This window comes from Cryptomeria japonica, chromosome 1, assembly GCF_030272615.1.
Source record: "Cryptomeria japonica chromosome 1, Sugi_1.0, whole genome shotgun sequence".
Classification (NCBI taxonomy): domain Eukaryota; kingdom Viridiplantae; phylum Streptophyta; class Pinopsida; order Cupressales; family Cupressaceae; genus Cryptomeria; species Cryptomeria japonica.
This window is the reverse complement of record NC_081405.1, coordinates 326,976,047-326,991,663: the sequence shown is the minus strand read 5'-3', so window position 1 is coordinate 326,991,663 and position 15,617 is coordinate 326,976,047. Positions and strand designations below refer to the sequence as shown.

The 15,617-nt window shown below is 34.5% G+C and overlaps 1 non-coding gene across 1 annotated transcript; it reads left to right on the top strand.

Annotated features, from left to right (window-relative positions):
* The first annotated feature begins 13,080 nt into the window (after nucleotides 1-13,080).
* On the top strand, nucleotides 13,081-13,216 carry LOC131073173 (small nucleolar RNA snoR134). The gene has a single exon (XR_009112842.2). It is a non-coding gene; the product is annotated as a small nucleolar RNA snoR134 (small nucleolar RNA).
* Nucleotides 13,217-15,617: the final 2,401 nt, after the last annotated feature.

Below are 15,617 nucleotides of genomic sequence, written 5' to 3'. Positions count from 1 at the left end.
AAATGTAGATATGAGGGGAGAGTGAGAGAAAAATATAGGAGAGACTCTAGATAATATTATACTATTTTGAACCTTTTAATACAATCAGTTGTTTTCCTTCATATATGTGTTGTGAGTTATTTCATTTTCTGTAGGCAGTTGTTTGTGATATTATCTAAAGGAGATAATGTTATTCGTATTCTTACAGTGAAGTTTATGTTTCTATGTTATAAACTTGGATTAATAGGATCTACTTGCGAATTGTTATTGTTCCTTGTAGTTCTTCCTTGGATGGTCCTTTAAGGTTAAGGTTAAATTCATTCAAGCGCTTTATGATATAAACATTTAGCAGATCTCATAAGAAACAGTAACTGACAGATTTACCAAAGGGGTTAGGTTTAAAAACTGTCTCACAAATCATACATTAAGTCCTAGGGAAATATAAGACTCTGTAGCCCAAATAATAGGAAAGACACTGGTCATTTACAAATCACAATATTTACCATATTAATTACCTTTGCATTAAATCAATAGGACTAGTTGAGTAGGAAACATAAAACCAATTACCAATAGTATACATAAATATAAATTTCAAGTATAGAGATCGAATAGCTTTCACAACAACAATATTGAACTCATCTAAAAGCCACCTATCCTAGGAACCTATGCCATTTTGAGATAGGAAAGAATTTAGATCAATCATCGAAAGTCACTAGTGAATAGGTATATCCGCCTAGGTCTTGCAGAGCCTAAAGTGAGGGAGTTAGTAACCAAATAGGTTCGCTCTATAAGTTGGCCAAGTCAAATTGGAGGGTTTGATCATAAGAGTTGGAATTTCCTTATAACCTATCCAATCTGTTGATTTGAGATCCAACAGTTCCAAAAGTGCAACTTCCTTTATTTCCTTGTCCCTCTTGACAGTGTCAAGTCTCCTAGCTTCAAGTTTATTATATAGGGATAAAGGTATCTCTTTCAAAATTTCAACTAAGGCCTTCTTATAGATGTCTATATACAATAAAATAGCTTCTTCTAACTCATTTTGTTCACTTTCTTCAAAATTTTCATAATACTTTGATATGTTCTTTAATATCCCATCTTTTCTAACTTCATCAATAATTTCACCATAGGTCATTGTTGTCTTACCAGATCTAGTATCATCACCCTTCTGTTTTTTGCTTGTTGTAGCCGATGTGACTAGTTTCTTCTTCTGCATAGGCTTCCTTACCAGTGGTGGAGGTGTAGTAGGCTGAGCTACCTTTCTGACAAGTCTTTTCCTTGGTTTTGCCTTTTGTTGCACTATCGGTGGTTTTACCACATTCTTCCTTTGCACCCTTCTAGAATCCAAAGGCTCATTATCCTTAGAGTCAAAAGTGATTGGGGAAATGTGTGCTTGTGGCTTCTTCACTTCTTTAGTAGAAACCTCTTCCGGTTTGATTGTTTGTTTAGATTTGGAACCTAGCTGAGTGTCTATTTTGTAAATCACATCTTGCACATATGCAAACATTTTATCTATTTTCTTCTCTCTTCTTTTTCTGTTCAAACCTATTTTCACTTCAAGACCTTTTTCTCCTGTTGTACCGAAGTTCTCTATTTCATCATCCAAAGGGGCATCTAATAGTGTCTTTACATAGACTTCAGAGATCTTGTCATCTACCTCATATCCTAGCTCAGTGATCCATATTTGCCTAGGTTAAACTACTTCCATGAGTGTTTCATCAGTTTTCACCATGAAACATATGTTAGTGGAATACTTCTCCACAATGTTCTTTGAGATTCTTTCCCTTTGCCTCATGTTCTCCTGAAATTTCTTGAAATAACCCCAAAGCTTCTCATCTCTACCGGTACCAGGACCAATGATAGCTTCTTTGATTTTCATACCTACCAGTATGTCATGAGCCCATTGCTTCTTTCCTAAACCAGGTAGCTCATTCAGGAAATAAAGAATTAAAAAAACAATTAAGTTTCCATATCTGAATGTGCCTTTCTTGGTTCCTTTGATCTTTTTAAGGTTTAGCATTAACTCACTCCTCATCCATTCACATAAGTCTTACTTCACATTATTTGTTAGCATTTGATATGCAACATGAATGCATGAACTTGCAATAGAATTCAATCGATTGGATTGAGTTGCCTTATATCCTATGATCATGCTTGCAAATTTTATGTCTGAGTCAGTGATTGTGCTTATCCTCATTGATCTGTTATCCGGTGTAGAACCAGTGAGCTTTTGAACCTCTGTGTTGGAAATTTTCTTACCATATTCTTGTCCAACCCTAGATAAGTTGGTGACAACTTGAATCACTTCCTTCATGATCATGTAGGGTCTATCTAACCAAATGAATTTGTTGTGAAGCCTGCTCAAAACATATTTGATAACTTCATCCTTAAATTTTGGTAAATACAAAATACTGGTTGACCCTAGATCCTTAGTTGCCTTAAATTACGGTTTGATATTTATGGTGTCTCCTAGTATCATTGATTGATACATGCTTTTGATGTCTTTGGTGCCTAGATCCTCAAGAGTGCAGTGAATGTATGCCCTCACATCTTCAACATACATTACTCCATCAGGAACCCTAGAAAATGCTTCCAGAGAGTCTTCCTTCTTCGCAATTTCGGGAACCTCCTTAAAGACTGGCCTTAACCTATCCTTGACTTCGATGATTTTTGAATTTGCAATAAAAGTAGGAGCTGAAGATCCAGATGCCATTTTGGAAAATACCTGACTAAATGCTTGTGAAATATTTGAGTGCTTCAAATAACTGCTCAAAATCCTCTCTCAATGCCTTGCTCACTCTTAGTTTGCCTTTACTTCACTTTGATTTCTTAAATGCTCGGTGAGTGAAAATAAATTCACTTACCCTCTTTTATCAGCGAATAAAACCCTAATTTTCCATCATTAATGCTTCACCAACAACCCTACGAATGTCGGTTCACAGTTATGTGTCGGGGTAACCTTCATCAATGATGAACACCATTCTCTAGTTCTCTTTCTAGATCTCCTTAGATCTCTTCTGGGGTAACATGCAAAATTTAGTGGTGACTTTGCAAACCCCTAAGGCTTCTGCCTCAGTTACCGGTGGAATTTCCTGTCGGTGGAGGAATATCATGTTCTACCGGTGGATATACCGGTATAGATCCATCACTACTTTGTTCTTCAGATTTTCTAACCCATATCTTGGTGTGATCTTGTTATATTTCATCTACCTTCTTCTTTCCTTTCTCATTGTCTTTATCATTATTGGCCGGTTGAGTCTTTCTTTTGCAATACTTAGCAATATGACCTATTCTGTTGCATCCATAGAATGTAACATTGTTCTTCTGAATTGCTTTGACATATCTTGTATTATTACTATTTCTTGATCTACAATGATTAGTAAAATATTCAAAATTTCCACATGCATGACATTTAACATTCATTTTGCAGTCTTTTGATCTATGACCATACTTCTTGCAGTTTGTGCATTGACTGAGAACAGAATTGCAATTTTGATTTGCCTTATTTTTATATTGTTTAGCCATATGCCCAAATTTATTGCAAACAAAAAATCTATCATTGAATTTATAAGCATTAGATTGCCTTATCGGTTTCCTCTATTTTGATGAGTTATGCATACCGGTTGTCTGATCTTTATTAGTAGTACCAGAGCTATCACCTTGTACAAATCCAAGTCCTCTAGAATCATCAATCTGTCTTTGTCTTTTTAGTAAGTCATCCAATTGTGCAACACTGATCCTAAACTTTTCTTTATATTCACTTCCAGTAGTTAGATCATCTCTCAGAGTGGTTATTTGTCTTTCAAGTTCTTGTTCATTATTCTGGGAGTGTGCCAAATCAGTTCTCAATAGATTATTCTCATGAGTCAATCTTCCACATTTAACAAACTTGTTCTTCAGAGATAAAACAAGATTATCTTCCTTCTTCTTTCTATCTTCAATATCTTTTGATAACCTCATGGTTAGATCTTGCATTTTATTCTTCTTGAGCATAATTGCTTGACTTAGTTTCTAACATTGTTCCTTACAAGCATTCTTCTCCTCATCATCCATTTGTTGCAAAAAAAAATCTTTTGGCTTGAGAAGATGACAACCTTTCTTGTAGAATAAGAATGAATTCATTTGCAGAATTCAACTCTTCTTGCAATTTCAAGTTCTTCATCCTTTCAATATCATAATCCTCAGGAGCCATCTCAAGTTGTTTCTCCATAGCCATGCTCAAAGATTCTGGTTTCGAGATCTTCCTCAAGCTGTTAAACTTCTTCCGAGGTACCAAGTTCTGATACCAATTGTTGGGATCTAAGAACATTGAGAGGGGGGGTGAATCAATGTTTTGCCAGAATGAACAATTTTTAACTTTCTAAACCATGCAAGTATGTACCGGTAAATTAATAAGAATATAAAAAGAAACAAATAAACCATCCACATAAATGAACACCATAACACATAGAATTTATACATGAAAAACCTCAATGAGGAAAAACCACGGTGGGATTTGTGACCCACAACATCAGTTCACTGGCCATATGAAAAGATATTACATAAACAAGGGCTTGAACTTGTAGGAAGGCACAGTGCCTAGAGCATACTGTTCATCACTAAAGAGTCTCACTGACTAAAAGCTTTCTGCCAAAGCAAATTACTGAAAATGAACTCAGGAATGCATCTTCTATGCCAAATAGAGTTTTGGTTCTGGTTTTTCTTTGTACCGGTTTACGATCCTGAACTATTACTGGTATTATTTCTCCTCCAAGAGTGATTTCCTAGCTAACTATAGATCATTGCATGATATAATGATCACATACAAAAATGATCTCCATACATATAATTCGCATCACAATTTTGCTATACTTATTCACCTATTACATCATTATCTCATTCGCTTCCTTATTCTGCTTCTTACAAAAATGACCTAGCAGACTAACTTATATACCTATTACATATGATGTGCCTTATGTCGGCTTACAATGTATTTATAAAAGATATTCAATGTCAGCCGCGATAATAATTACAAAATAATTTACTAAATAAATCTTCCTTGAAGTATTGATGCTAGTGTCGGTGTAGCCTTGAATGCTTCCAATGTTAGTATCTGTCGGTATATGCATCCTAGTGTCGGTTTGTGACTTCCATCAAATCTTGTTACCTTCTATCTGATCTTGTTGCCATCAATGACAACAAAATGAATCCAATGAGTGTCAATTGCCAAAAGTCCAATCCTACATTAGCAAGCATGATGAGACAAAAAATCATAAGTTTAAAGGAGATTTATGAGAAAAATGAAGGTGAAAATAATGCAAGTCACACTTCTCTCTTTGCTTTATACTCACATGTAGATGATCCAATTCATTTTGAAGATGCTATTAAGGAAGAAAAATGGCTAGGTGCAATGGATGAAGAAATTGATGCAATTGAAAAGAATAAAACATGGGAGTTAGTTAGTCTTCCACAAGGAAAAGAGGTGATAGGAGTGAAGTAGGTTTGCAGAACAAAATTGAATGCAAATTTGATTTGAAAAATACAAGGCAAGGTTGGTGGCAAAAGGTTATTCACAACAACTTGGGGTAGACTACAATGAGACATTTGCACCGATTGCTCGCTTAGACACTATGAGAACAATTCTAGCTATGGCAGCTCAAAACAAGTGGGTAGTATATCAAATGGACATAAAATCAACTTTCTTGAATGGATTTTTAGAAGAAGAGGTCTATGTGGAGCAGACACCTGGAAATGAGATTTTGGGTCATGAAAACAAGGTTTACAAGTTCAAGAAGGAACTTTATGGACTCAAACAAGCCCCAAGAGCATGGTATAGCAAAATTGATAGTTATCTTTTACAAAATAGATTCAATAAGTACAGTGGTGAGCCTACATTGTATACCAAAATGAATGAACAAGGTGAGATCGTAATTGTATGCTTATATGTTGATGACTTGATATTCATCAGTAATCTATCAATTGACATGTTCAAATCAGCAATGAAAAAGGAATTTGAGATGATTGGTTTGGGTTTAATGAGATATTTCCTTAGCATTGAAGTAAGTCAAAATGATAAAGGTATTTTCATTTCACAATCTAAGTATGCAAATGATATGTTGAAGAGGTTTGATATGATGAATTGCAAATCAGCACCAACACCAATAGTGATAGGTTTGAAGTTGAGCAAAGATGACAAAGGTGCTGATGTAAATCCAACTTTGTATAAAAAAATTGTTGGTAGTCTCATGTATCTAATAGGCTCAAGGTCAAATATAATGTTTGGAGTTAGTCTCATTTCAAGGTTCATGGAGTCTCCAAAAGTTACACATTGGAATGTTGGAAAAATAATTTTGAAATATGTTAGTGGAACAAAGAATTATGAAATATTTTACTCAAGGTCAAATGATTTCAAGTTGATAGGATACACGGATAATGGTTGTGCTGGCATCATAGATGATAGGAAGATCACTTCAGGCTATGCTTTTCATTTTGGATCAAGTGTAGTATCATGGGCTTCAAAGAAATAACCTATAGTTACTCTTTCATCAACTGAAGTGGAGTATGTAGCAGCTACAGGGGCAGCGTGTCAAGTGGTTTGGATGAGAAGAATGTTGAAAAAATTGAGGTATGAACAATAAAGTGCAACAAAGATATATTGTGACAACAACTCAGCCATAACATTGTAAAAAAATCCAGTATTTCACAAAAGGAGCAAGCATATAGACACAAGGTATCATTTTATTAAGGAGTTGATCAACAATGGAGAAATTATTTTGGAGCATTGTAGGTTAGAGGATCAATTTGTTGATATCTTCACCAAATCATTGGGAAAAGAAAGTTTTCTTCATCAAAGAATCAACTTGGGAATCATAGATGTTCGTAGTTGTGATTAAGGGGGAGTGCTGGAGTTAATAACCAACTACTCCCACCAACTATATCTCCATACACTATTTTCCCTCCACCATTGTCTCTTCAACTCCTTGTTTCTTCTGAAACACGCTTATAGGATAGATTTTAATATTGAAAAAAATGTGATTGTAATCTATCTATGATATCCTTGCACTAGATGTACAACATAGAAGTAAATGCATTGACTAATTTAGGAGTTTTTCTTGTTTCTGTTGTGCATGCGTATGGAAGAGTCTAGAAGTCATTTGGTAACTCTTAATAGACTGAGTATGGAAGTTTTTGTAAGTAGTATGGAAAAATAGGGACAAATATATGTGGAGTTGTAGCAACACTCGAAAAAGAAGCAAGAAATAGGGGAAGCTTATTGTCTATTGTTTTTTATGGAATTCAAGTGTTGCAACCCTGTTATACAAATTAGACTGTATGAGTTTTGATATATATATATATATATAATTTTTATATACAAAAGGGTCATTTTTTTTTGTATTGTTTTAGTTGCTTCTCATTTCTTTTATATTCTCTGTTTTTCTATTTTTCCTCTATCTCTCTATCCAACACCCTAGAAACCTATACCTATATGGTTATATTTTGAGTGGAGGCATAGATGACATCTATTATCTAGTAGTAGTCTAAAAATATCAAAGAAAAAACTTTAAAAAACAAGAAGATAAATTATGATGGGAACCTTAAAATCAACAAAACTTGAACTTAATGAATTCTTCCAGAATCATTCAACTCTACTAATAAATCAAGAACCCCTTAATTATTATTATTAAGTCAAACCCCTTTCTCTAAAAGCCTGTGCTTAGATAGTTATATTTTGAGTGGAGACACATGCTCCACACAAATGTTAGTCAGCTACAATATAGAAATAATAAAGGAAAAATGTGGAAAAACGAGAAAAGAAAGTATGTAGAAGAAAATATGATAGAGACCTTACAATCAACACAATTTGATCTATAATAGATTTGTTAAGAACCATTCAATTTTACTAATAAATAAAAAACTTATTAACTATTTTCCTATTTCAAAATAAAGTTAGAAACCAAACCTCCTTCCCTAAAAACCTATACCTATACAATTATATTCTGGAAATATAAATGTCATCTATTATCTAACAACAATATAAAAGAAAAAAATTGAAAAAACTAAAAAATGAAATAGGGTAGAAACCTTAAAAATCTTAATAAATTCTTCCAGAATCTTTCAACTCTTAGCTATTATTTCCCATTTCAAGACGAAGCCCCTTCCCTAAAAGTACCCTATGCCTACAAAGTTATATTTTGAGTGGAGAGACAGAGATGTCACAGCCAATCATGAAATAATGAAGGAAAAATCTTAAAAAGCAAGCAGAAAGTGCAGTTCATAACTTACTCTTGAGTTAAATCCATGGACCAGCCTGAGCGATCACAGATCTGATTGGAAGCTGATAAAGGAAAAATTTGGAAAAATCACGGACCAATGAGAATGGAAAATTAAAAGAAATTTCTTAATGTTTATATTACAAAAAAATTGGGAAAAATAAAATCACGGACCAATGAGAATGGAAAATTAAAAGAAATCTCTTACTGTTTATATTACTCAAACAATGTACGTCCTTTGTTTGTGCTTCTACTTTTTTCTTAAATTATAAGAGTTTTGGGCTATTGTAGATTGGCATTTCAGTCTTCGAATTCTCTACTATTTTTGGAAGGTGAGTATCCACCAATTTCTATTTCACAACATTGGTATTGATAATGCGGCTGTGTTTTCATTCAAATTAAATGATTTTTTTGCCCCTCTGGTCCAAATCTCACGCTTTAGCATTCATTGCTAATATAATAAGAAGAGTAGGAATTAAAAGAAATCCTCTTAGTATTAACCACCATTTTGGGTTTTAAGTGATTTTTGGAAAATCTTGTTATTGCCGCTGCATTGATAGGCATGCAGTCCATACAAGCATGTACATTTTGCTTGAAAGTTTATAAAACCTTTCCAACAAATGCAGAGCATATCTGGCGTCCATGTCTATGACCACAGTTCCAAATTTTAAATAGCGGCTTCATATCCTTTAGTAAAACGATGACATGCATTAAATTTGGCATGCATGCCTACCAGTTCAGCTGCAACAAAAAAAGCTCTAACAAAAATTACTTAAAGCCCTAAGTGGGCTTGCCATTTGCTATTAAATTCTTTCTTTGGGGATCCTGTCAAACAATTTATAATGCTTCCCGATTGTGGAATCACTAATATTAACATATTGCAAATAAGGAAATAGAACTTTAATCCATCATTTGCTGGTATTTCTCTCCTCTACCATTTACTGTATGATAAAACTTTTCATAATATTTATTTGTTCTTTATTATTTTAAAGTTTTACATATCTACATTAGTTTTCTTTTACTTTTTACATTTGTGTACCATCATATCACCTTATTCCAAAAAACTAAATTTGACAGCTCATATATTATCGAGGCTGATTCTTCTCTTTAATCTTCCCAAATAAACTCTGAATAAAAGTATATTCCAGTGCCTTCCATTTTCTCTGAGCAACAAGTGTATGAAATTTCTGAATTCGTCTATGTGTGTATTTGATTATGTGGATACCCATTCAGTAAAATCATTTCTTACAATTTTTCAATATGATACACAGTTTTATTTGGTTTGATTTAACTACCACCTAGTGAGAATCTATATATTCCTTTCATTTCTACTTTTCTTAAATGTTTTCTTACTCTGTTTTAAATTTTCCGTGCTTCTATGTATTACTAAATCATTGTATTATTCCCGCAGGGCTCTTTTAAAAGTATAATGCTTGTTCTTTTGAGCTTCTAAGAAAGATTGCTCCCATCCAAGCTACATCTCTTCTAGTTCTGGGCCCTTCTGTTGACTAATTTCTAAACGATCATAATTTGTTCAGACATCAATTTCCAGCTGCTATTGTGAGTAGTGTGTTAAACAGTGCAAATGCTTTGATATGGCAATATAATTTGGCAAGTTTCTCTTAGAATATTTAAATTAATTACATAAAGTTGAAACTTGTGCAGTTCTTTATATCCCTTTCCTTCACTCTAGATATTTTCTGCATTCTCAGTACATCTGGATTAGATGCTACTCAACAGTTTATTTCAGGTTTTGGGCCACATGGAAACTGTTTGTGTTCTTATATCGGGTTGGATCCTTTTTGATTTAATATTGAAAACCAAGAATATAGTGGGAATGTTCATGGTTGTCCTTGGGATGAATATGTACAGCTTGGCAGTTGAGAAAAAGCCACTACAAAGAATTCATCCTTGATGTTTGTGAAAGAAACGGTCCTTCAATATCAACTAATTTGGCTTTAAAGCATGTTAACGAAGTCTATTGATCTTTCCAAAAGTGTTAATCACTATCCAAATTTCAAGAATGAAAAGTTATGTTGGTTATCTAGAAGCATTGAATGATGTGTATGATAAAACTTCTTTCATGTTTTCTATTTTGGTAGAAAACAACGTTCATTGACTTATTATAGTTGATTAACATTTGTTTTTCTTTCCATTATTACCTTTGTACTTTTAGTTATACCTTTTTCAAGTTGCATAAGTTGCTAGTTTGGTTTCAAGGATGTTAATGAAATCCACATGATCTTTCCAAAAGCGGTCACATTTGTTTGGCTATCATCTAATGACAAATTTCAAGAATGAAATATTATATTGCTTATCTATTATATAGCTTTTTCTGGCTCTTTTCACGGGTAATCCAGATATCTGTATTTCAGATTTTAATAGTTTGACATGTTCTAGGTCTCTGTCATGTCTAGTATGTAATTATACTTGTCACAAAAGCTATTTTGTTTTGTCCTCCATTATCACCAGAACTGACTTTTTCATAAGTTGTAGCTGATTTGTGATATGTCTTCTCTCTGTATCAACTGCTTGATATACTTTCAATGATTGTCTGATCTTAAGTCTTGACCCGTTCATTGTGATTGTTTTACATTTATAAAACAAGTGTCACTTTCTTAACAACATGGCAAAGACCGAGATGCTTTCTTCATAGTCTGAGGCAAGGCATGCATCTGATTCATTATGTGATGATGTTTACAAAGCAAGAATTACAATGCAAACAATAACTGGCATTGTGACCAAATTGTCATGTTTGCTTCTTTTTTTAAAGTGGAGAATTTAAGCCAAGCAGATGTTATGAGAAAATTGTCATGATCCTGTATATTTTATCAAGCGGGAAATGCCTCCAATAAAAAGGGACCATAGCGCACATTGTATTGGCCAGTTTATTGTTATTGCCTAGGTGAATCCTTTTAGTTTCTTATCCATTCAGGTTTGAAGGGGCAACAATATTTACCATGGCTCCTTGAGACAATGACCCTGGCCAAGGTGACAACGTCACAATCATGGTTTTGAAGACTCAAGAGTGCATGCCAACATCACAAATTAAGTCCCTAACAAGCTTAACCTGCATCAGTGAAAAATGATTCTTGAGATTGTAATTGTGAAGAATCTCATGTCTAAGTAGATCATTTGAGTTGCTCATCATATAAGTAGTTTAAGGTTTAAACCATTGACCAAAACCTCCCACCAACAATACGAGGCATTAAACACATCCAACTACCAAAATACGCAACTCTAGTTTTTAGAAAAACGATCAGGAAATATATTCATCCATTCAAAATATCCCTCTTTGTGGGTCCATACCAAGAAAAAAGTTACTGAAACCGTCAACTTTGTTAAGAAACGCCAAAGCTCAAAGCCATAACTTATTTGACTTTGCATATTGTATATGTTTAATCTGTGCATTTGGATTTCCACAACTTTTGTGATAAAGACAACAAAGCTCTCTTCGCTTCACCATTTTGAACTCTCTTTGTTTCACTTTAGACATTCATGAAAATCAATCAATTAAGGATTTTATGAAATCAGAAAGCTGAGGCCAAAAGTTACACATACAATCAATTCTTAAAATTATTTCATTAATCGTCAACTTCATCGAAATCCAAATCCAAAATCCTTGATTCTTTAACAATTTACACTTCTCTTTCTATGAAGAGGAAAAACTGTACCTCTTATCATTTTCATGACACAGTGAAATAGATTGGAAAGGCCCACACAAAGATGACATTAAAATATTAGTATTACTAAGTTTGTCCATGGGAAGGCACCAATACAGTGTTTCACCACGAAAACAAATAGAAGTCCTTAATTAGATGCATACCAGTACTTGTACAAAAGCATTAAAAAGGGGATTAAGAAGACAAAAATTGGATTCTCTTTTAGGTGCATAATAATTATAGAAGCAATTGCTAGATTGTCAAAGTATTTGAGTGTTAGCCTCACATTATTCTGAAAATTGAAGAATGTTAGTTGCTGTTGTTTGAAGTTTCATATATATTTCAAGTATTACATAGATAGGAATCTCAAAAAAAATGGTAGAATTTATTAAAAAAATTGATCATAGGCCCTATTGCATTTACCTCCAACATTTGCATACAACTACACTTATCATGGGATACTTAGTGCAACGATGATTTACATTTCATAGTGCTCATTGTCATCACTGTCTCAACTAAAACCATCCTAGTCTACAGCTACATTGGCATCAAACAATGAGAACAACTAATTGGTGATGAAAATGCCAAATACCATTCATCAGATTTTTTACACAAAACTCTAATTTTGTTCAACTAATGGCAATGATTGAACAAGTTTATTACCATGCCATGGCCAAGGACAAATCTTAGAACTAATTAAACCCCTATAATAATCTTGACACAACGAATATTTTTACAATTACCCTATCTTTTCTCCAATTTGGTGATGAAAAGGCCAAATACCATTCATAAATCTATAAATAAAATTCTAATTTTTTCTTAAATAAAAATTATAATAAATATTTAACATGCATTTAAGATACAAATAACAATCCCTTAATTAAATTAGAGGTGTAATTGACAAATAACTTTGAGTTCGTCCTATATAAGATCCATGATATCATTTAATATTTTTTATATTATGATTTGAACTCCATGCTTACAGCTAGACCAAAGTCCCTTGGATACTCATTTGATACTTACTACCTATAACAAACCCTAAAAAATAATTTTTGGACTTAAAATCTTTTGATTTTAACACCTCCAAACCCTAGTAAGAGTGTATAAAATGATACTCTGCCCTGAATAACGATGGCATCTGGCGGTGGTTCATATTGCTTTAACGGTTGGCTATATTTCTTTTGTTTGGTTTAATGCATATTGCTAACCCAAACAAACTTGATAAAATGAAGGATCAGCCCCATGCATATGCTACATTAATTGTTGTCCATTGTTGTAAGTCTGGTGATTTCCTACATCTTATTTGTGTCAAAGTTGGTAGTTACATTAAATATTTTTTTGGGAATAAATCGTGCTGGAAACAATGGAGAATGCATTGGTATGTTGTTTTTAGGAAACAAAGATTTCCCAATCTATGCTCCCTATTTTTTTTAATAATTTTGAGGCTTTTTTCTTCTTTTGGTTTCAGTTTGTATTTTTAATTTTCTTGAAGAGTAAAACCGTGTATTTTTTCTATGGGTGTAAGTTGTTACCAGTTAACAACTTACACTAAGAATGATTACCGGTTAACATTCTACCATCTTAACACTAAGAATGATTACTGGTTAACATTCTAAAGCTAAGTAACTTACTGGTAGGATAAAGAGAGATTACACAATGCAATCACACACAAGGGCACATTACATTACACCAGTAAATACGAGGAAAACCCAAGATGGGAAAAACCTCAGTGAGAAATGTTATTGGAGTCTACTACTCCAATTCAACCTCACAATGAGAATTTGATTACAATGTTTAGGGCACCAATCCAAGGAGCACCAACCCCTACACCGAGCTCCAACTTAGTGATCTTCAATGAACATAATCAATTACAAAAGTAATAGCCTTGTTACAAATGAACTTTGTAACTCTTCTGCAAATCTCTTCACTGAATCCTCTATCCAATTCACTACTGGTTCTCTGCTCACCTTCTTACTGTAGCACCAACCCCTGCACCAAGCTCCAACTCAGTGATCTTCAATGAACATAATCAATTACAAAAGTAATAGCCTTGTTACAAATGAACTTTGTAACTCTTCTGCAAATCTCTTCATCGAATCCTCTATCCAATTCACTACCATTTCTTTGCTCATCTTCTTACTGCAACAACCTTATCTCCTGCTACAACCCAATCTCTGTTGCACCTTGCTTTCTGCTACACCCTTGCTGGTTCTCCCTCTTCTCCTTCTCTATTGGTTCTGCCCTCTATCGGTTCTCTATTCTCATTGTCACACTGTTGCTTTCCACCACCGGTCTTGATAACTTATTCAGATGTCTACCATCTAATTCTTGTCGGTTCTCAACTTGCCTTCTCTGCAATATTCTACAACTCTTCTCTACCGGTTTGGTCACCACTTGTTTACTCCTCTATCAAACCCAATTGCCATCTACCGGTTGCTTCACTGTTGTCGGTTGAACTCTTCAACCCATTTCTCACTCACACACTTAGTCTCTTTTTTTATTCTCATTAAGTACTTGACTTGTTTTCTCTCTCATGCAGTAGCAACACTCTATCATTCAGCAACATCCTCATCAATTTAGACTTGCATATTTATAAACAAGTCTTCCCACCAAAACCCAATTCAAACTTCAGGCGGTTAGGGTTTCTTCATTGACCTCAAGGCAAACTAAATCCAATCAAATCTCATCAGTTCTGATTGCCTTGATTGATGATCTGCAACACATCAATCAACACTGCCAGTGTCGTGCCTTCCAAAACAAGCCTTCCATATTTAGCAATCTGCTATTAATCTATCGGTTGATCTCTTGGTCAATCACCAAGAATGGTTTGGCGGTTTCCTTCACCTACTTCGATCTGCTCAATTAGGTTGTCCTAGATCTCTGTTGTCATTTTGACCTCAAGCTGCAAACCTCTACTATAGATCCCATGAATCACATAATCGACATAAATGTCGACCTGCCACCATCTACCTCACCACCTGACACTTCACCGACACACCATGCCGACCTATGCATGCATGCTTGCCACTTCAACTCCATGTGGCCACTTTGTTGGCGTCCACCTTTTCTAGGTCATCTGTGTTGGTCTGGATAGGATCACCAACCAACCCCAAAACTGGGTTCATATACCAATTCACAAACTCTGTCGGTTATACCCTAACCGGTCTGTCTTCACCTTTGCACTCTGCTTCTCTTCTGGTGGAATACTCAACCAGTCAGTACTCTTGCTAACCTACCTTATGCACATCTTCAACAGATGGGATCCTTTCACTCCTACACATTGACAACTTACCAGTTTACATCTATACCAGTAGTATGTTATGCATGTATACTGGTAAGATACCATGCACACCGGTGGCACCAAACTTCATCTACATTTCTGCAACATCCTTCGTCTGCAACTTCTCAACCTTGCCTTCTTCATCAAAGGATTGGTTCTTCTATTAACATGTTTGTCAAAGTGACAACCATATCCTTCAATCTCTATACCAACAACTCACCATGTTTACCTGGTTGATCCAATGCTTATAACTGATCTCATGTACCAAAGGCAACTTAGCATTTCCCTGTTCATCCAGTGTGAGCCTTCAATCACCTGCCTTCTACTCTTCTCTCTTATCTCAGAGGACTATTATGCAATCCGTGCATAATAGGAGATAAGCTCCACTTACCAGTGAGAGTGGATCCTTGTCATTTGCATCCTACAATTCACCAATGTGGCTTCCCTATT